The sequence below is a fragment of the Papio anubis genome, chromosome X (assembly GCF_008728515.1).
Source record: "Papio anubis isolate 15944 chromosome X, Panubis1.0, whole genome shotgun sequence".
In the NCBI taxonomy this organism is placed as follows: domain Eukaryota; kingdom Metazoa; phylum Chordata; class Mammalia; order Primates; family Cercopithecidae; genus Papio; species Papio anubis.
The window spans coordinates 20,825,174-20,848,677 of record NC_044996.1 but is presented as its reverse complement, the minus strand read 5'-3'; the positions used below and the strand labels follow the sequence as shown (position 1 = coordinate 20,848,677).

General features: G+C 38.8%; 1 protein-coding gene across 2 annotated transcripts in view; it reads right to left on the bottom strand.

The window, feature by feature from the left end:
• GPC3 (glypican 3) overlaps positions 1-23,504 on the bottom strand; it is a 461,620-nt gene that overhangs the window by 280,978 nt on the left and 157,138 nt on the right. The gene's annotated exons all lie outside the window — the stretch shown is intronic.

Here is a 23,504-nt window from a genome sequence, read left to right as displayed (position 1 = left end):
CACTTACAGGAAAGGATAAATGAGTGAAAAAAGCATCCTACTGCATGTTCTCGGATCACCAAGATCAGGTGATACAGTTTGGATATTTATCCCCTCTAAATCTCATGTTGAAATTGGATCCCCAGTGTTAGAGGTGGGGCCTGGTGGGAGGTGTTTGAGTCATGGGGGGTAGATCTCTCATGAATGGCTTGATCCCATCCTCACAGTAATGAGTGAGTTCTCACTCTATTCATTTTTGAGAAAGCTGATTGTTGAAAAGAGCCTGGCACCACCCTCTGCCTTCTCTTCCTTCCCCTCTCACCATATGATGCCTGTTCTCCTTCACCTTCCACCAGTGGAAGCTTCCTGAGGCCCTCACCAGAAGCAGATGCTGGCACCATGTTTCTTGTATAACCCGCAGAATGATGAGCCAAACAAACCTCTTTTCTTTATAAATTACTCAGTCTCAGGTATTCCTTTATAGTAACACAAATGGACTAAGACTCCAGGGGGAACAAAATGGTATGAACCTGACACAGCTGCCTGACTCACAGGCATAAGACAAAGAAAGAAATATGAGTCTCTAGAGGGTGAGTTTGCCAAACGAGGCAAGTGCTGTTAAGTGCTCTTGCACAGGTAACTTTTTCTAGACTAGAAAAGGCTGGCAAAGGGAAAAGTACAGTGAGTAAGTATCACTGTATACACACCAAAATAAGCAGCATTGACATGCATTGAGCACTTATTACGTGGCCAGGGACTGTGTTCAAGAGATGTACAAATCTGCAAAAAATAATATCAAGCGGTAAAGCTAATTTCCCTTCATTCTCTACTGCCATGATCCTCAAAGAGCGGTCTCTGGATCAGCAGCATCAGCATCACCTGGGAGCCTGTTAGAAATGTACATTGCTCAGCCTCAGCCTAGACCTACCAAATCAGAAAATATGGGGTAGGCCTTAGAAATCTGTGTTTTACCAAGCCTTCCAGAGGATTCGGAAGGAAGATCAAGTTGAAGAACCACTGTTCTAGTGCACTGTCATCTCCAGCTTCCCTGCCTCCCATGCATTTCTGCTGGACCAAAGCAACATCAGAATAAACATAAGACAACTCTGTTAACACTACTGGCCAAATGCCAAAGGCTAAGGCACTACAATGACACCACCACGACTTGGGTACACTATTATGAAGCAATCATGACAGGATCCTGAGAATAGGAAGAAGACCATGTCCGCATAAAAGCAAACATTAACCATATGCCCAGGCCCACAGGGTTGCTCCCCACAAAAAAAGGCAAAGAACTTAATGAAAACCATGCCCTTGAGACAAAGGGAAATTTAACACACTCTGGCTTTCCTTTCCTTCTTAGTCTCAAATGACAGTTTGATTTTTTCAAAGAACTCCATATGTCTTGGGGAAAGAAAATGGGGGGTTATCCCATCCCAAAATACAACTCAAAGCTTAGAACGCTTTGTAAATAGAAAAACTACTCAACAGACTTTGGGATATAAAGAAATTCAATATAAGAACACTGAGCTCAGTGGGGAAATATGCCTGGTCCATATATGCTATAATATCAGGAAGTAGGAAGACCCAGAATTATTCACATTTTGAAGCAGTATGGTATCATGGAAAAAGTCTGGAGCTTTGGAGCCAGACAAATCTGCATTCCAATTCCACTTCCATTACTTACTAGCTGTGAGACTATGAGCAAGATGCCACATCTTCATGAGATTTTTGTGAGAATTAAATGAGATAATGTATTTAAAGTACCCAGGACATGAGTATTAAAAAAAAAAATCAGAAAACAAATACCTGTTCTAACTTTGAAAATGTATAATCCCACTATGTACAGTTTCTTGTACATCCTCCCCAACGAAAAATGCATAATGCACAAAATGAAATTTCATACATAATAAAAAGACAGTTTTGGCTTCAGGTATTCTCAAATACAAAGACAAGACACATATATAGACATAGCCACGTTCCAAATGCATTAGAAAAGTTGTTTTTAATCCATCTTTCAAGTTATTCTCTTTTTCCTATTCATATCCTTGTTATAAGGTCAATGGTGTGGAGAAGAGACAGACAATGGAGAAAAACTGTTAAGCATATGTGAATAAGGAGAAGAAGTGAACCAAAATAAGGGCCAAATAGTAAAACATCAACTATACAAAGTGTGCAAGAGGAATATGAGGAGTGCAGAAAGAAATGACTCAGGGAAAAAAATAATTGACCAACCCACAGCTATATTTATGCAATTTTATATGCCTCCTTTCTAGGAAGTTAATAAACTTTCTAGGAGGTTCACTTACAATGAAGTTAGTTATGTTGGTGTTCCTTTTAAATCATTTGTCAAAATTTATAACTTGTTAAGCCAAATGTCTAGTTTGCCTAGACATCCAGGTTTATTTGGAGGGGAGGGGAAAAGTATCAGGGTGATCAATTCACTATAAGGACCCACTAGGAAGAAGAAAAGCAGGGAGGACGACAGTGAGAAAGAGCTAGAGACGCTTCCACCTCTCATCCTTCCCAGACTCCTAGTTGAACCTTGTTGCAGCTTCCCAGACTCCTAGTTGATCCTTGTAATCCAATTTCCAGTCTCTGGTAAAACAACTACCAACAGTGTTACTGCTGGCCACAGAACATCCTCCTACTCTGGAGTCATTAGACAAATGAAAGGAAGAACTCACATTGGCCTGCAGAATCAATGGCGGCATCCAGCAATGCTATTCAGTCAACAAATGATTATTGAGCTATACATAAAAGGGGAGTGAGATATTGACCTCAACATTAAGGGCCCTGTATTAGTCACATCCATATTTCCATTAGGATCTGACAGGATTTTTATTCTATGAGTCCTTGTTTTCCTGTGTCCTAAAACTCATCTGTATGTTTTCTCTGTCATCTCTACTACTGGTAATAAAGTTTGTAACAACAAAGTGTGTTTTCAGAACCCATCCTTTTCATTAATGAGGGAATCATCATGCTGCCTGTCTACCACCAGGGCAAGCAAACCTAGTGTGTGAACAGAGATGAAAGAAGACATACAGGATAATAAAAATATGAGACAGTGAGCATCATATTTATAAACTTAATCCCAGTTTCTGGCCCATTTTATTTCAGCTACATTCTGTTCAGTTTCAAAACATAAGTCAGTCACAGCTGAGAGTTTTACTCATTCTCATCTCTCACCCAGAAGTACAAGCTCAAGTTCATTATCAAAGGAGAAACTTTACTCCATTGTGTAACCTTGTTGGTTAGCAGATGACCACATAAGTATGGCTAGTCTGAAAAGTCTGCCTTGAAATCAATTAAGGATTCACTGGTTTTGAATTTTAAAAGGAAAAATATTTTTGAATCCAAATTATCTGAATCTTTCTATAATATCTAATTGGCTTGGGTTTTGTGAATTCATCATCCTTCCTAAATTACCGAAAAGTGGGGGAAAGACCAAAAGTGAGTTAGCAGTGAGAGTTCAGCAAGTATCAGTGTAGTTGCTTAATTGTGAAGCACTGATTTGGAGGGAAGAGGAATCTGGGATTCTGACATCCGAAATGTTTCATGTCTAAAAGCTATTCATTGGAGAGTGAGGAAAAAACTACAAAAATGAAGCTAGTCTACGCTATATGTACTTCCATCTGGGTAGAGAAATGAGGCACGGGAAGTAGTTGAAAGAGTCCTGGCAGCTGGGTGCAGTGGCTCACGCCTGTAATCCCAGCACTTTGGGAGGCCAAGGTGGGCGGATCACGAGGTCAGGAGATCCAGACCATCCTGGCTAACACAGTGAAACCCCATCTCTACCAAAAATACAAAAATTAGCTGGGTGTAGTAGTGGCACCTGTAGTCCCAGCAGCTACTCGGGATGCTGAGGCAGGAGAATGGCATGAACCCGGAGGCGGAGCTGGTGAGTCAGACAGCACTAAAATTTGTGCCTGGGTGGATGAGCAAGACTCTGAGGAAGGGAGGGAGGGAGGGAGGAAGGGAAGGGAAGGGTGAAGGAAGGAAGGAAGGAAGGAAGGGAAGGGGAAGGAAGGAAGGAAGGAAGGAAGGAAGGAAGGGGTCAAGGAAGATAGGGAAGGTGACGGAATTGTAATGAGGGAGGAGGGAGGAGGGAGGAAGAAGGAAGGAAGGAAGGAAGGAAGGAAGGAAGGAAGGAAGGAAGGAAGGAAGGAAGGAAGGGGCCTGGCCTAGAAGATAGAAGACCTAAATCAGAACCAGGCATTACTGGTTCAGTCTCCGTTTCCTCTTCCAAAGGAGGGAACACTAGATGCTTTCTAAAGCCTCTTCCACCTTAGCATCCTAATCATCTGTGTGAAGAGGGTGACCATATATCCTGATTAGCCTGCTACAGGCTTGGTTTATACCTTGTAGAGCAACTAACCTGTTAGTTATTTTTAGCACTTCCTTTCACTCTCAAAAGTGTCCTTGTTTGGACAATAATTTTTATTGTCACTCTATCTGTGAGTCATTTCTAAATGTAAGTTTTGTACTTTGGTATACAGCTCTAGTTAATTACATCTCTCTAGCTAACATACTTAAAATTACAGAGCTTCATTCCTTAAGGAAGGAAAAAAAGGAGGAGGGAAGGTGGGAGGAAGGAACTGTACAAACAGTGAAATAAGAAACAAGGTTGAGTAGGGGAGCGCACAGTTGAGATTTAACTGTTTGGCTAAAGAGATATAAGGACTATCACAACTGAAATTGGTGGGGGTTGTTTTTTGTTGTTTTGTTTTGTTTTGTTTTTTGGTTTTTCGTTTTTGGTTTTTTTTTTTCCCCCTTGTTTTCTGTTTGTTTCAGAATAATTGCACAGGAAACTCTCCTATGTAATTCAGCTCCCATGGGACCATTTTAAATCTCTGTTGCATATCTAGAGACAGTTATTTATATTCTGCTTAATGGGCACTGATGTTGCTGCCTAAGTGTGACTCACTCTCTTTTGTCATCAAACATCATTTGCACACAGTAGGTCAACTTGCATAAATTAAGCTGAGAGAAAAATGTCTAATTCCGAAAACTAGCCATTTTAAAGCTACATAATCAACAAAGCTGCTCATGTAGGTCAAAATCTGCCCTCACGTCTCCATAGACAATTCCCACCAGACTAATCACAGAGTTTAGGGTGCTAGTTTAAACTTGTCTTGAAAATCTCAGGCTTAAATAACTTCTTTAACTTGGGGGTACTTAAAAGAAATTCTTAGACAAGTATTTAGACCTAGTTAAAATATAGAAGTCCTACAAAAAGTATTAGTTAAAAACCAAATAAGGAAAGGAGATTTTGTTGCAAACAGTGATGCAAAATTGATATCCTCTTTTTCTGGGACTGATAAAGGCTACAGCAAACTATTGTGAAGACCCAAGGCCGTATTTAAACCTAATAAAGTAGTCCCAAACTTCAATAAACATTCTTATTATTTGGACAAAATTTTATTGAACCGTTATCAAAACCTAAGTGCTTTAATTATTTTTCAAGCTGGAGACTGATATAAATGGGTCTAAAGGACTTCATCATATAAAAATATTTAAATACTCTGGTGAAGAGGTGCCTGACAGACAGATCTAGTCTCAAAACCATTTACCATTCTAGTCAGAAGGATCTACTTTTAAAATTCCAAAGCCACATGAGAAACAAATTGCCGTTAATATTTAAACTCGAATGTGTTTGGATGTCACTGTAGTTGACTCAGGCTATGTATACAGATATACAGATGTGTTCTGAAAGCAGTAGCCATGATTTCCATAAGCCCTATAGAAAACTGGGAAGGAGAACAGGTGAGGAGGAATAAGGAGACCTCAGTCCAGATCTTCCTGGCTTCACTGTGAATTGATCTTTCTGCCTAGGGCCTTACTCAGGTTTCTCTTGTAACTGGACTCTTGCTTCCTTGGCTGTATGCCTGCCTGAGAGTTTAATCTCCAACCCCTCTACCCACCCTATTCCGGCCAGCCAAAGAACTAAATCTATGAAGTTTGAATATGTGAGCCTCAGTTTTCTTAAAAGGAGCCCTCTTTGGGAACCCAAATAGGAAAGAGCTCAGGGTGGCTACTAAATGTGATAAACACAAGGTGTCCTGGCTCCCTGTGAGCCTCTCTCTGGCTCAGCAAAGCTCAAATCCTTTGACTCTAGGAATTATATACCAGACAGTCCAGAAAGCAATCCTTCCCAGTGCCCCAGACTCTCTAGGTCTAGGTAGATGTCGATCTAGGTTCCAGTACAATTGTTGATGCTACCTGTTTAAGGCTTTTCTCCAGCTGCAAGCTAAGATATTACTTTCCCTACTCTACACCTTGGTGAAGTGAAAGAAAAGCCTCCTGAGAAGGGTTCTATACTGAACATTTTACCTGAGAAACTCTCTTTTAGAGAATTCACTTGGCAATTTAAATGGCAGGGGTGGGAGCTCCTGACAGAGTTTTTGACTTTACAAATCTTGCCCCATGGGCCAAATCTATTTAAGTTTAAGGTTTTCCCCTTCTTGGCACAGCAAGTGCCTACTTATTCTGGCCCCTAATACTAGGCCTACAAAAGAGGGCTTTCAGCTCTTCAGGATGTCCTGGTAGCTGCTTAGCTATGCTTCTGTTAGGGCAAAGAATGTCCAAGAAACAAGAGCTGTCATAGCTCCTTAGTTAAAATGAATATCCACATCTTACTTATAAAGTTGATCACCATTCCGATAACACTGGCTGTAGCAAAGATCAATAGACCTAATTACCCTGTCCTATGTACTCCGAAGACTAACCTCTGGGGAAAGTATTATTGGTGGAAACACTATATGCAGCATTAAGTATTAATGACATTCTCAGGTTTTCTGAAAGGATAGGTAAAGTTAGGAAATAAAAAAACTTTGATTCTCTGGCAAGCATTAGGAAACCAGCCTGCCCTTGAATGTCAGTATCATGTCAGTAATTCTGATGCAGAATGAAAGAAATGTGGTGCACAGCCACTCATTAAATAGAACATCAGGTGACACTCCCAATGAGTTTGCATAATTAGTAAAGGTTTGGAGCTAGTGGTGCACGGAGCACCCATCAGCAGAGAGCCCTCTGGTTAGTTAAAATTCTGGAGGATATGCCAATGTTTCTTCTTTCCACTCTGCTCACTACAATATCCTGAGAAAGAAAATTGCAACTTAATGTCGACCCAGATTTGGGCAGTTGATGGAAATGGTGGGTGAACGGCATTAAGATGCTGCTCCGCAAGGCCCCGACTTCTCAAGCATGGATGGCCTGCGTCATACAAAAGCAATCCCGGATTTCCAGGAGGGGATTCAATCATACAAATGTCAGAAATGTAAAGGAGCCTAATATGCCCTTGTGTTAAGAAATGCTGAAGAAACATCTGCAGAATGGCATCTTGCAGGCTATTAGGGCAAACAGTGAGGTTTGAAGCATGGAGAACAGACAGCTGTGCTTTCAGGGAACATTTTCGGATGTCGAGGTCACTGGAGAAATATGTCAGTTGGCATGGTGAGTTACCCCATGCTAAGAGAAACCAGATCAAATTTTTGGCTAGTTATCCAGGACACTCCAGGATACCTCCTCTATAATATGATTTTAACCCACATCCTCCTTCAGCAAAGGGAGTATTTGTTTACTCAGTTTTGCCTTTTTTCTGAAGCACACATACTTTGCGGGGCTCCTTGTCAGAAATAGTACCCCACCCTGGAATGAAATCTGCTGATGTGGTTTCCGAAAACTGAGGCTTGTCTGCTCACTAGGAGAGACAAACAGTTTCAATTAAGGACAGCACGTAACCCTTGTAAGCCTTGTTTGAGACGCTACATTTTCTCAAAATCAAAGATCAAAATACTAGGATGTCAGTGTTGGAAGGGACTTAGAGAGTTCACGCTTTATTATTATTATTATTATTATTATTATTATTATTACTGAGATGGAGTCTTACTCAATTGCCTAGGCTGGAGTGCAATAGTGCGATCTTGGCTCACTGCAACCTCCACCTCCCAGGACTAAGCGATTTTCCTGCCTCAGCCTCCCAAGTAGCTGGGATTACAGACATACACCACCACGCCCAGCTAATTTTTGTATTTTTAATATAGATGGGGTTTCACCATGTTGGTCAGGCTGGTCTTGAACTCCTGACCTCAGGTGATCCACCTGCCTCAGCCTCCCAAAGTGCTGGGATTACAGGCATAAGCCACCACGCCTGGCCCACTCTTGTGGCATTATATATTGTAAATCCAATGATAGCTGACCAAATCAGTGCCTCTTCTGTTCCAAACTTGACATGATTGAACTGGTCAATAAAAAAGATTTTACAGTAAGAAAAGGAAAGCTGGGACATGCAAAATGTCTGTTCCAAATGAAGCTCAATATAAAATAAAACAATGAGCTTTGTATATCATTTTATAATTTCCAATGGGAAAAGTGTTTAGTGAATCACAGCTGAAATTGGGGGTGACTACAGGAGGGAAGGTGAAACGAAAAGCCTAAGCAACTTATACCTCTGAGAAATCTGAAATGCAAATTTGCAGATGCAAATTTTGGGAATTATGCATCGTAGTCACTGAGTTGTTTATTTACAGAAATGGTTCAAATACTCTCTACATCTTTCCTCCTCCACACACATATTTTTTAGTGATAATACCCAGTTGCTGAGGAGAAATAAGCATCTTTCCCCAGGAGTCCTGTTGACTTCTAATAAGTGGCTTGGGAACAGATCTTGTAGAACTTATCCTTGCATTCTTAAAGTTGATCTGCAGAGCACTAGTTTCACTTAAAAGATCCCTAGAAGGAACAGCTCTATTTTACTTTGTTTTGCTTGAAAGGAAAAGCTATAAATAAGAAGCTGCAGAACTTTCTCAGATATATACATCTGGCTTCACACGTGGACAACCAAACTTCCCTTAGGAAAACTAAAAAACTAAAAAAGCTGTACCCCTTAAAACTTGAAGAATTCCTGCCAATCTTTCAAGAGACCTGATTTGTCTGTTTGCAAATATAAGAGCATGGTACTTATTTGTATGTTGAGAAGCATATGACATCCCATAGGGAGAGACCAGGTTGTGAACTGATAAGAGAATGCTGTCTCATTTAAAAGCAGACAGAGCCTTGTTTGCATGATATTCTTGCCTCAGTAGTTGCTCTAAATGCATGGGACCTGATTAAGGGAGAATTAGCTTCTGAGAGATGCTTGGTTTCTGAGTTTTCATCTTGAAAATTATATTCTGAGGTTGTTGGAGCATATTTTTGGAGACATCTTTAAATATAAATGAAATTCAGCATTATTCTCCTCCTTCTGGAGGTGGCACATTACACCACTGACCATCCTCTCTCTCCTTCTGTATGCCTTCCCAGGAAACTTCTCCCATATTGCACTTTTTATTATATTTATTTTTTGAGATAGGGTCTCCTTCTGTCACCCAGGCTGCAGGGCATTGGTGCAATCATAGCTCACTGCAGCCTTTACCTCTTGGGCTCAAGCAGTTCTCCCACCTCAGCCTTCCAAATAGTTGGGACTACAGCTCAACATGCCACCATGCCTAGTTAATGAAAAAATCTTTTTTATAGAGACCAGGTCTCACTTTGTCACCCAGGCTGGTCTCAAACTCCTGGCCTCAAGGGATCATCCTGCCTTGGCCTCCCAAAGTGCTGAGGTAACAGGTGTGAGCAACTGAACCTGACCTAATATTACTCTTTTTTTGAAGCTTCTCAAAATTGTTCTTGATGGCTTGTTCTTTGTCTCATTCAACCACTTCTTTAATCTCTTGTTCTGACAGTGGAGTTCTTATAAAGTTCAATCAGTTGCTCTCAATTTATTATCATGACTGCCCTTTACTAAGTGCTTTTTACAAGCCAAAGACTGTGCTGTTCAAATTACATCTATTATTTCATTTAATGCTCACAGAATCTCTACAAAAATCAGACAGAAGAGAAACAGGGCCAAAGAACACTCTAGATTCTTGGTTAACACCCAATTTTACTGGACAGGGAAAAGAGTAGGAGCCAACAAAAGAAATGGAAAAGCAGTGAACAGAAAGGAAGGAGGGGAACCAGGAAGAGCAAGATCCTGGAAGTCAAGAGAAGTTCATGTGACACCCACCATGAATTACACTCTCCAATCTGTATATCTCCATCCTCAGCTTATTGCACATGCACTGTACTAAAGGTGCTGTGGGTGGGTTTGGGGCATCATTGACCCTCTGAAATGTGATGCAAAATTTCATGCATCTACATGTATACATTTTCTGGGGAATGAGTTCACAGGTTTAATTAGGGACCCATAAACAAAACAAAGGTATATCTTCAGGCTCGTGCCTTCAGTTTTCCATTGCACAGTTTCCATTGTACCCCAAAAGTTAACATGTCTAAAACCTCATGTAACATCTCTTTTTGTGTCACCTTGCTGCAAACTGGTTACTGATCTCACCTCCACCCACTTTTTGCTAGTGTAATACCATTATTCTCCTCCAAGCCATCCTATTTTCCCCATATATCTAGTACATGACCATTGCCTCTAGGATGTATCCCTCCTCTCTTCTTACTTTTTTCACCACCTTCTCTTGCAACCTTTTCTTCTAGTGTGTAGACTTTTGAGGTTGCTTTTAGCCAGCATCCTTGCTTGCTAACCCTCTTTGTATTACAATGATGCCAGACAAATCAGGTCTCGTGAAAAACTGGCAGGAGTTCTTCAAGTTTTAAGGGGTACAGCTTTTTTAGTTTTTTAGTTTTCCTAAGGGAAGTTTGGTTGGCCACGTGTGAAGCCAGATGTATATATCTGAGAAAGTTCTGCAGCTTCTTATTTATAGCTTTTCCTTTCAAAACAAAACAAAACAAAAACAAACCTGACTCCTTCTAGGGATCTTTTAAGTGAAACTCGTGCTCTACTGATCGACTTTAAGAATGCAAGGATAAGTTCTACAAGATCTGTTCCCAAGCCACTTATTAGAAGTCAGCAGGACTCCTGGGGAAAGATGCTTATTTCTCCTCAGCAACTGGGTATTATCACTAAAAAATATGTGTGTGGAGGAGGAAAGATGTAGAGAGTAATTGAACCATTTCTGTAAATAAACAACTCAGTGACTAATGATGCATTGGACTCCTTAAAATTTGCATCTGCAAATTTGCATTTCCGATTTCTCAAAAATTATAATGCAAGTTAGCAGGCTTTTCATTCCTGCTTCCCCCTCCCTGTGATCACCCCCAATTTCAGCTGTGATTCACTAAACACTTTTTTTCCCATTGGAAATTATAAAATGATATCCTAGCTCATTGTTTTATTTTATATTGGGCTTCATTGGGTTTTCAGACATTTACACTGTCAGCTTTCCTTCTCTTACTGTAAAATCTTTTTTATTGACAATTCAATCATGTCAAGTTTGGAACAGAAGAGGCACTGATTTGATCAGCTATCATTGGATTTACAATATATAAATGACAGCACCATATCTGGCCTTCGTCTAAAGCAGCTGCCTTTTATCGATTTATATTCCACTAGCAAGGAAGAAAAATTGCAGCACAATGTAGTGGTATGGTCCAAGATCAATACCAATTTTTTTCTTAATGACACAAAGGCCAAGATAAGGACAGCATAAGTCAAAGCTAGACAGATCAAATTTGCCCGATATCCCTTTCAATTACTGAAGAACATGCACAGGGATGTATAACATTAAGGTAAAGGAGAATATTATTCCAAGTGGTTTAAAATTATGACATCCAACAAGACTGCATGGCCCTCTCCCTGAGATAAGGAATTGAAATGAGCTGAGAATGGAGAGCCACCCACCCTTGCACCTTGGTCTAAAAGCAGCTAGGTGTTTCCAGAGTTAGTCTAACTATTAGAAGTCAGAGCACTGATCAGCTGTGTAATCCAAATGATAAGGATTTAAACCAGGACTCCAGCACCAAACACCCTGAATTCCTTAGGTGTTGTTATTGAACAACAGGTAATGAAGAGTGTAATAGATTGGTTGCCCCCTAGAATAGAATATGTGTTATAATAAGCTAAAAAGCAAATTACCCAAACAGTTTAACAAGCCCAATAGGGTGGTAGACCATATAAACTCTGAGCAAGTTGTAAAGTTATAACTATCTGCACTATGGCAATGAACGGCTGCCCAGTCCCTGTGGGAATCTGAGAAGATTCCCTATTACAGTAAAAATAAAAGTGGGTGCAGGTCAAAGCAGTTCTTTCTGAAACTGGTATGCCATGACCACAAACCATCCACCATGTTTATCATAACATGGAAAGTTGGGATGAAATCAGTTCAGGAGAATCCTAGACTGGAGACCCTTTTGGTGATTTTTCTCTATTGACTGGTTTTTTTTTTTTTTTTTTTTTCTCTTTTAACCTGCTACCAACACTTCTGGCATCAGGGGCTTCTCATTAAACTAGACTCCCATTCTACTTGCATACTTCCTGACAGTCCCTTCCCTTCTATTGGTGTCCTCTCCAACATAATATAAACATGGTTAGACACTATAAATGACAGCAATCTTTGACATAGAGTACAATATCAGCAAAAATTATGCAAAGTATAGACAAACTAAGGTGTTCAAGAATAGCTTGAATCTTGGCAGGGCTTTGTGAGATATGCTGTGAAGGCAACTGGATCAGTGGTATAATAGATGACATTTGAGTTCCTTCCAGTACTAAGCATCTATATTTCTAAGTAATAACACATCAAATGCCCTATAAATGGGAAAACAAAACAAAACACAGTAGAATAAACATGCATCTTTGAAATCAAGCACACTTGGATTTCAGACTGAACTCTGCCATTTACCAGCAATATAACCTTGGGCAAGTTACTTAGCCTCTCTGTAAATCAATAGCAGGCTAAGTGACAAGTGTGCTATAAACAATATCACATTTGATCCTGACAACAACCCTGTGAGTTTGTTATCTCCATTTTAAAGATAATGAAACTGAGGTTCAGTGAGTTTAAGTAAACTTGCTCAAGGTTATACATGGTTAATGGTAGAATCTAGATTCAAACCATAATCTATATGGTTCCAAAATCTATTCTTACCATTACTTCCATTACACTACAGTCCTTAAAGTTTAACCTAAGCCTGAGCTATTGTCTTCATTGTCTCTCTGGTCACTAAGAAATAAAGTTTGGGCCACATAGCTAACCATAACAGAACTGTATAATCCCATTGACAAAGAGGAAGCCAATAACAACTTAGATGCCTGGTCAGGAAATGCTTAGAAACCAAACATGGAAACCTCACTTTTTCATGCCACGTTTGTTAACAGTGTCACCATGATAATTTATGTAACTGAAGAGAAATAAATGTTCCGACCCTAAGGACAAGAATGAAAGTTGTAACAAGAATGCAAAGGGCAGCATAAGACGTATTATCTTATACAGTCAATTTTGACTTGATTTTTCTACTAGTGCTGCTAATGCATTTTTTCTTGCAAATTAGTGCAATATTACTGATCATAACATTAGATGATACAGTTTAGCTGTGGGCAACAGAAGGAGGCAGTTCAGCATGGTGTGGAGCAATCAGAAATGGGATGCTTTGTTTTCAAGAAAATGTCATGCTGGGACTTTGAGTGGCAGAAAAATTTGAGTTACCAGATGATTTGGGGACTAGGAGGTTTGGTAAGACCGTCCTAGTAGTTACAGTTAGCACAATTAGGAGCTCAGGAAGCCGAAGAGGTAAGACTGAGATAAAGAAATATACAAAACCCACAAATCAGAGCAGCCAGTTGGGTCATAAGTTTGGGTAGAACAAATGGGAGGAAGTCCATACAAAAATTATGAATCAGGGCACCTAGCTTGAACTTGATACTCTCACATACTTTCTCTCACAGAAAGAATACACTAACTATCCTAAGCTAGCAGCAAAAGAGTAATGATGTCTGGCTAGCAAGGGCTCTCAAAGGTGCTGGGCAGCCTGAAAAGTGATAAGCAAAAAAGTCAGAGGAGCAACTAGCTGGTAGATGGAAGATAGTACAAGAATGTGATTTGGCCATCTAGTACTAGGATCTCAAACTGACTGTGTTCAAAGGTATGACTGAGGAAACATATGCCAGAAATTTAGTCCAATGGCCGGCACATAGCAAGAGCTCCAGGCCTTTCTTAAAGTCCCACAAAAGAGGTTGTGCTGAAAAGCCAAAGGATGAAAGTCTTCAAGTGTATACAAAGTGATCTTTCTAGCCACACACCTGTATAGCAACATTTTCAACAGAATCATTATTTTCAACACCTGGTGAATGAACAATGAAGATAAATTAATGATCAAAGGTAACCTCAAAATAGCTTATTTTGGAAGCATAAATGTACACTAATTATTACAAAAGTCGCCAGCCAATGACATATGCGCTCCAGTGACTAATAAGCTTTTGGATGCCATCAGAAGGAACAAGAACTTTGGTAAATACTATAGCCAATTATTAATACTTTGACTTTCTGTATAATCCTGGCACATTCTTAAGTGGTCCATAAAAGTAAGGAGCAACAGTGTCACAATCTTTACACAGTCAATTTTATCTATCGTTTGGGAATACTACTAGCACACTAATAGTTCTGTTCAAACTTGAAATACTTATTTCCTTTTGTCTCAGATTATGTACTTGATAGAGGTAAGCTGGGGCCATAGAGATACATATATAGTCAGAACACTTGAAATGGAGGCCTGGTTCTACCACTTACTAGGTGAGAAATGTCTGACTGGGCCTCAACTCCCTCATCAACATAACAAAAGGTAATAATACCTAGTGTAGGCGTTATTCATCTTTATATTCATCATGGGCCTGAAAATCGTGGTAGACAAATAGTGAGCAGATGCCAAAGAAACATTTGTTGCTTGGTGATAAGACTTTCAGGAAAATATAGTATTTTTGACCCTGGAATTTTGCATTGCTAGGGAAACATATTACAAATAAAGTATTAATAATCCTATAATTGTCACTCACAGTCAAAATCATTTTGTTGAAATAGATTGCTTCGGCCTGATTGAAGAGTCATCTTTGAATTGGCATCACTTGACCCAGAAAACAGATAATGGTATACTACAGAGTCTATGCATTTTTACCTTTCTAAAGGGCATGCATAAATACAGTAGTCCCCTCCTTATGTGTAGTTTTGCTATCTGTGGTTTGTTCTAAAGGCCATGCATAAATACAGTAGTCCCCCCCTTATGTGCAGTTTTGCTATCTGTGGTCTGTTTCCTGTGGTCAACCACAATCTGAAAATATTAAACAAAAAATTCCAGAAATAAACAATTCATAAGTTTTAAATTGCACACTGTTCTGAGTAACATGATGAAATCTCACACTGTCTTGCTGCATCCCACCTGGGATATGAATTATTCTTTTGCCTAGCATATCCACACTGTATATACTGCTCACCCGTTAATCACTTAGTCTCTCAGTTATCAGATCTACTGTCATAGTATCACAGTGCCTTGTATTCATGTAACCCTTATTTTACTTACCAATGGCTCTAAAGTGCAAGAGTAGAGGTGCTGGCAATTCACATATGCCAAAGAAGAGTCAGAAGGTGCTTCCTTTAAGTGAAAAGGTGAAAGTTCTTAATAAGGAAAGAGAAAAAATCATATGCTGAGGTTGCTAAGATCTATGGTAAGGACAAATCTATCTGTGAAACTAAAAAGTATATCATTGTATTCTATTTTATTATTAGATTATTGTTGATAATCTCTTACTGTGCCCTGCATATAAATTAAAACTGACCATAGATGTGCATGTATAGGAAAAATGTAGTATATACAGGGTTCAGTACTATTTGACTGAACTAAGACTTGAGATTTCAGGCATCCACTAGGGGTCTTGAATGCATGCCCATGAATAAGGAGGGACTACTATATCATATGCCAAACATTTATACATGTTTAAAAGATGAAATTAAACTAATTACCACAGACTAGAAACAGGACCTAGAGCCTCATAACATAATGTACAAAATGTCCAGAACACATATAAAATTACTTGGCATAAAAGGAACTAAATGGCCTGGCACGGTGGCTCATGTCTATAATCCCAGCACTTTGGGAGGCTGAGGCAGGCAGATCACCTGAGGCCAGGAGTTCGAGATCAGCCTGGCTGACATGGTGAAACCCCGTCTCTACTAAAAATACAAAAATTAGCCAGGTGTGGTGGCGGGCGCCTGTAATCTCAGCTACTCAGGAGGCTGAGGCAGGAGATTCGCTTGAACTCAGGAGGCAGAGGTTGCAGTGAGCCAAGATCATGCCACTGCACTCCAGCCTGGGTGACAGAGCAAGACTCCGTCTCCAAAAAAAAAAAAAAAACAAAAAACTGGCTGGAAAAATGTCATATTGCTTATAGGAGAATAACAATTTGAACGACTGTGGATTTTTCATAAGAAACCACAGAGGCAAGAAAGAAGTGGCACATTTTTAAAGTATGACAAAAAAACTATTAACCCAGAATTCTGTATCCAGTGAAATATCTTTCAGAAATGAAAATGAAATTAAAAAGAAAAATATTCCCATATAATCGAAAACTAAGAGAATTGATAGCCACTGAAATGCTCTAAAGGAAGTTCGTCATGTAGTAGGAAAATGATATCAGAAGGAAAATCTGAAAATAAGAACTAAAGAAAGAGCAACAGAAAAGATAAATATCCAAATAAATATAATAGTCTATACTTATGGTCTTGAGGTCTTTAAAATGTTTTAACATTAAATACAAACATAATAATTTCTGATGGGATTTTGCAATATATTCATATAAAACAACCATTATACAATACAAAAGGGGGATGGAAAGGGGACTTACATAATAGAAGATTTCTGCATTCAGGTTAAATACAAATTGTAAGAAGACTGTCCGGGCAGAGTGGCTCACACCTGTAACCTCAGCACTTTGGGAGAATGAGGCGGGCGGATCTCATGAGGTCAGGAGCTCAAGAGCAGCCTGGCCAACATAGTGACACCCCATCTGTACTAAAAAAATACAAAAAAATTAGCCAGGCATGGTGGCACATGCCTGTAATCCCAGTTACTTGGGAGGCTGAGACAGGAGAATCGCTGGAACCTGGGAGGCAGAGGTTGTAGTGAGCCAAGATCGTGCCACTGCACTCCAGCCTGGGTGACAGAATGAGATTCCATCTCAAAAAAAAAGATTGTAAGAAGACTGTAAAAAGTAAAGTGTGTATATGGTAATCCCCTAGAGCACTAAAAACCAAAAACACTAAAAAACAAACAAACAAACAAACAAAAAAAAACCAAAGAGATACAGCCAAAAAAATAAAATGGAATAATAAAAAATGTTCAAATAACCCAAAGGAAAACAGGAAAGGAGAAAAAGAGAAACAGAAGGGAAAAATCAGAAAACAAATCATAAAATGATAGATTTAGATCCAAACATATCAATAATGACATTAAATGTAAATGGTCTAACAATCCAATTAAAAGATAGATATTATAAACTACAGGGTGTCTATAAGAGATCTATTTCCTATGTACTGATATAGGTATGTTTAAAACACAAAGATATAGAATGACATCAGTGAAAATGGCAGAGTAAAGAATTGAAATCGGCCGGGCGCGGTGGCTCAAGCCTATAATCCCAGCACTTTGGGAGGCCGAGACGGGTGGATCACGAGGTCAGGAGATCGAGACCATCCTGGCTAACACGGTGAAACCCCGTCTCTACTAAAAAATACAAAAAACTAGCCGGGCGAGGTGGCGGGCGCCTGTAGTCCCAGCTACTCGGGATGCTGAGGCAGGAGAATGGCGTGAACCCGGGAGGAGGAGCTTGCAGTGAACTGAAATCTGGCCACTGTGCTCCAGCCTGGGCGACAGAGCAAGACTCTGTCTCAAAAAAAAAAAAAAAAAAAAAAAAAAAAAGAATTGAAATCATAGAAGCAGAGAGCAGAATAGTTGTTACCAGACACTGAGGACGGGAAAAGGGAGGAGACGAAGCGGGAGAGGTTAATCAACAGGTATAAAGTTATGATTACATAGGAGGAATAAATTCCAATGTTCTATTGCACAGCAGGATGATGATGGTTAACAGTAAGATATGGTGTATTACAAAACAGCTAAAAGACAGCTTTTGAATGTTCTTACCACAAAGAAATAGTAAGTGCATGATGTGATGGCTATGCTAAATAGCCTGATTTGATCATTACATAACATATATCTGTAGTGAAACATTAAATTGTACCCCATAAATATGTATAATTACAATGCATCAATTTTAAAAATTGCTCTATACACCTAGTATGTGTTCACAAAAATTTAAAATTAAAAAAAACAAGTTAATACCAAAAAATTTCTCTCCATAAAAGCAAGCAATGAAATACTGGCAAAAAATTGCAAGAATTACTTTTTTTTTATTCTTTTTTTTTTTTTTTTTTCTTTTCTGAGGCGGAATCTCGCTCTGTCGCCCGGGCTGGGGTGCAGTGGCGCGATCTCGGCTCACTGCAACCTCTGCCTGCCAGGTTAAAGTGATTCTCCTGCCTCAGCCTCCCAAGTAGCTGGGACTTAGATGCGTGCCACCATGCCCAGCTACTTTTTTTGTATTTTCAGTAGAGACGGGGTTTCACCGTGTTAGCCAGGATGGTCTTGATCTCCTGACCTCATGATCTGACCGCCTCAGCCTCCCAAAGTGTTGGGATTACAGGCATGAGCCACTGTGCTGGGCAAAAATTACATTTTTATGAATTCTGAAAATTAATGGAAGGCTTGGAGCAACTCAGGGAGCAGTTATACAAGTAAAATGAATGAATCTTTGTAAGAATAGTGAATTTTGTGAAATTTTAACTTGCTCTAGGTCCATCTCCTGCTCTCCAGCTCTTTAGTAGCCTTGAAAAATAACAGCCTACATTCCTGGTGCAGCCTGACAGCCACCTTAAGGAGCAAAATGGAAGTGGAGCTCTCACAAAGTGTCATTCTCAAATAATTGTCATTATGTTACCCATTGGGAGGTTATCTGGAAGATTCAACTTAAAAGGCTGTTTGCATTTGACCTGATTTGGAATGTATCCACTATAAAAAGCATTTTCTCAGGGAGTAGGGAGGGTGGGGAATTAGTCAAAGAGTATGACTGACAAGGCTCCGTGACTGTCTGAGGTGGTGGATACAGCTGGGGCAAAGAATAAACAAAAAGCTTAACAGGAAAACCTGGGAAAGAAGATATCCACAGGGGCTTTGGAAATCTTGGACATATTCATGGAAATACAGAAGGTCATGTACACATGTAGGGCTGTGCTCATCCTCGGGAAAGACCTGAGAAGGCACTAAGGTCTTACTTATGGTTGACCTTGAGACTCTGCACAAGTAAGAAGTGATGGCTAAGGCAGAGTTGTCAACTGCCTAACTGTTGAAAAGATGCCCCAATATACACACAGAGCCCCTCAGCAAACATTGGAAAATTTGTTCATTCCAAGCATTTGAGGAAAATCTCTGTTCAATCATTCGCTGACCACTAAGCTAACCAGACTTCAGTGGCCACACACAGAGATTACAGAGTTCACTCAGAAAACTCACTAAACAAATAAATACAATTAAAACAAGTAGCAACAGCAGCAACAAACACTGGGGAAGGGAAAGAATCTGATTTCCAGAGTTACCATATTATATTATTTAAAATGCCCAAGTTTTAACCAAAAACCCACAAAAGACATGCAAAGAAACAAGAAAGTACAGCCCATACACAGAAGGGAAAAGTAATCAATAGAAACTGTTCCTGAGTATGCACAGACATTAGACATACTGGATAAAGACTGAATCAGCTATTTTAAATATATTCAAAGAGCTAAAGAAAACCACATCTAAAGAACTAAATAAAGGTAAGTATCAGAATAATGTTTCAGCATGTCAAAAATATAAAGCAATACAATTTTTTAAAAGAAAAACTAAATAGAAATTCTGGAGCTTAAAAGTGAAATAACTAGAATGTAAAAATTCCCTAGAGGGGCTCAAGAGCAGATTTGAGAAGGTAGAATAAAGAATCACTGAATTTGAAGATACATCAATTGAGATCATTTGGTTGGGGAAAGGAAAGAAAAAAGAATGAAGAAAAACAAACAGCTTCAGAGACCTGTAGAATATCATCAAGCATACCAACAAAAACATAATTGTTGTCCCAGAAGAAGAGAGAGAAAAGTGGGCAGAAAGAATATCTGAAGAAATAATGGCCAAAAACTTCCCAAATTTGATTTAAAAAAAAAAATCAATCTACACATCCAAGAAACTCAACAAATTCTTGGGAAAAACTCAAAGATATCCACACCTAGACACATCATAATGAAACCTTTGAAAAACAAAGACAAACAGAAAACCTTGAAAGCAGCAAGAAAGAACTGATTCATGCACCAGGAATCCGCAATAAAATTAACAGCTGATTTCTTATCAGAAACCATGAAGTCCAGAAGATGGTGGATTAGTATGTTCAAATTGCTGAGAATACCTGTTAAACAAAGAGTCTATATCTATCAAAACTATGCCTCTAATGAAGGGGAAATGTAGAATAACTGCTTTATGGATACAAGATTTCATCTTGGGGTGATGAAAATGTTTTGGGAGTAGATAGAGGGGGTGGTTGAACAACACTGTGAATGTACTAAATGTCACCGAATTGTTCACTTTAAAATGGGTTTTATTGCATATGAATTTCACCTGGGTAAAAAGATGAAGGGAAAATCAAGACATTCCCAGATAAACAAAAACTGAGAGAATTTGTTACTAGCTGACTTGCACTACAAGAAAAATTAAAGGAAGCCCTTCAGGCTGAAATATAAGGATATTAGATAGTGACTCTAATTCACATGAAGAAATAAAGAACACAGGTAACAGTCTTATATAGGTAAATATAAAAGACAATATAAATGTAGTTTTTGCATGTAACCCCTTTTTTCTTTCTGCTGACTTAAAAACAATTACATACAGCAAAATTTATAAATCTGTGTTTATGGGCACACGTTATATACAGATGTAATTTGTGACAATAACAGCATAAAGGAGAGGGAGTAACAGTGCTATATAGAACCAAAGTTTTTAGGCCGGGCATGGTGGCTCACACCTGTATTCCCAGCACTTTGGGAGGCCAAGGCAGGCGGATCACTTAAGGTCAGGAGCTCGAGAACAGCCTGGCCAACCTGGTGAAACCCTGTCTCTACCAAAAATACAAAAATTAGCTGGGCATGGTGGCACACAACTGTTGTTCCAGATACTCAGGAGGCTGAGGCAGGAGAATTACTTAAACCTGGGAAGCGGAGGTTGCAGTTAGCTGAGATCAATCCACTGCACTCCAGCCTAGGCAACAGAGTGAGACTCCATCCCGGAAAAAAAAAAAAAAAATTATCTGGGCATGGTGGTGCATACCTGTAATCCCAGCTACTTGGGATGTTGAAAAGGGAGGATCCCTTGAACCCGGGAGGCGGAGGTTGCAGTGAGCCAAGATTGTGCCATTGCACTCCAGCCTGGGCAACAAGAGCAAAACTTTGTCTAAAAAAATAAATAAATAAAAGAACCAAAGTTTTTATATTTATTTAAATTTACTTGGTATTAACCTGAACTAAATTGTCATAAGCTGAGAACTTAATTATAGTGCTGACAGCAAGCATTAAAAAATAACATAAAAATATATAGTTAAAAATGATGACAAGAAAATTAAAATGGCACAGTAGAAATTATCTATTTATTTTTAATTTTTATTTATTTATTTATTTTTTAAATTTTGTTTCAAAATAGAGTCTCACTCTGTTGCTCAGTCTGGAGTACAGTGGCGCAATCTAGGCTCACTGCAACCTCCACCTCCTGGGTTCACGCGATTCTTCTGCCTCAGCCTCCAGAGTAGCTGGGACTACAGGCGAGCGCCACCACACCCAGCTAATTTTTGTATTTTTAGTAGAGATGGGGTTTCACCATGTTGACCAGGCTGATCTTGAACTCCTGACTTCAGGTGATCCACCTGCCTCGGCCTCCCAAAGTGTTGGGATTATAGGTGTGAGCCACTGCGCCTGGCCTGAGACGATCTTTTTTAAAATGAACAATGCAGGAGTAGTGGAACAAGAAAAAACATAAAACATATAGAAAACAAACCAAAAATGGCAGATGGAAATCCTACTTTATCAGTAATTACATTAAATGGGAATTTATGAAAGCCTCCAATTAATCTTACTTATATGTGGAATCTGAAAAGGATGAACTCATAGAAGTGAAATCAAGTGACAGTTATGAGAGCCTGGGGTGGGGGAGTGGGGAAAAGGGAGATGTCTGTCAAAGCGTATAAAGATTCAGTTAGATAGGAGAAAGAAGTTTTTGAGATCTATTGCACAGCATGGTGTCTACAGTTAATAATTAAGTATTGTATTTTTCAAAATTGCTTTAAGAATAGATTTTAAATGTTCTTATCAGAAAAAAATACATAAGCAGATGAGGTGATAGATATGTTAATTGGCTTCATTTAATCATTCCACAATGTGTACATATATTGAAACATTATGTTGTATTCCATAAATATATACAACATTTGTCAATTAAAAATACAAATAAATAAAGTAACTGAATTAAATTGGATAGGGAAACAACAACAATAAAAACCCATGTCCAACTAAAATGATCTAACTATCTGCTGTCAACAAGAGACACACTTTAGATTCAAAGACACAAATAGGTTGAAAATAAAAGGTTGGAAGAAAACATACAGATATACCATGAAAACAGTAACCAAAATGAAAGCTAAAGTGGCTATACTAATATCAGACCAAAATGTTACTAGAGACAAAAAAAAAATTTATAATGGTAAAGAGTTATTCCATCAAAAAGACAGAACAATTATAAGCATATATGAATTTGATAACAGAGCCCCAAAATACATGAAGCAAAAGTTGACAGAATTGAAGCAAGAAATAGACAATTCAACAGTAATAGTTAGAGACTTCAACACTTCACTTTCAATAACACACAGTATAACCAGACAAAGATCAGCAAGGAAACAGAAAACTTGAACAACACTATAAACCAAACAGACCTAGCAAACATCTATAGAACACTTCTTTCAACAAGAGCAGAACGCATATTCTCAAGTGAACATCAACCATTCTCCATGACAGACCAAAAGTCAGGCCACAAAACAATTTTAAATAAATTTTAAAGGATTAAAATGACACACAAGATGTTTTCTAACCATGGTAAAATGAGATTAGAAATCAATAACACAAGGGAATTTAATAAAATCACAAACATGGAAATTAAAAGCAAAAAGAAAAAATAATACACTATGCAAATACTAATCAAAAGAAAGCTGGGCTAGCTATATTAAAATCAGACAAAGTAGACTACAGAGCAAAAAGAATTATCAAGGATAGAGAAGGACATTACATAATGACAAAAGAGTCAATCCACAAAGAAAGTAAAGCAATCCTAAATGTGTATGCACCTAACAACAGAGCTTCAAAATTCATATAGAGTTTACATAGTAAAGATGTAATCTCCCCAAATTGATCTACATTAACACAACTGATCTAATTAACACAATTCCTATCAAAATCCCTGCAAGGTATTTTTGCATATACAGAAAACTGATCCTCAAATTCCTATGGAAATCCAAAAGACCCAGAATAACCAAAACA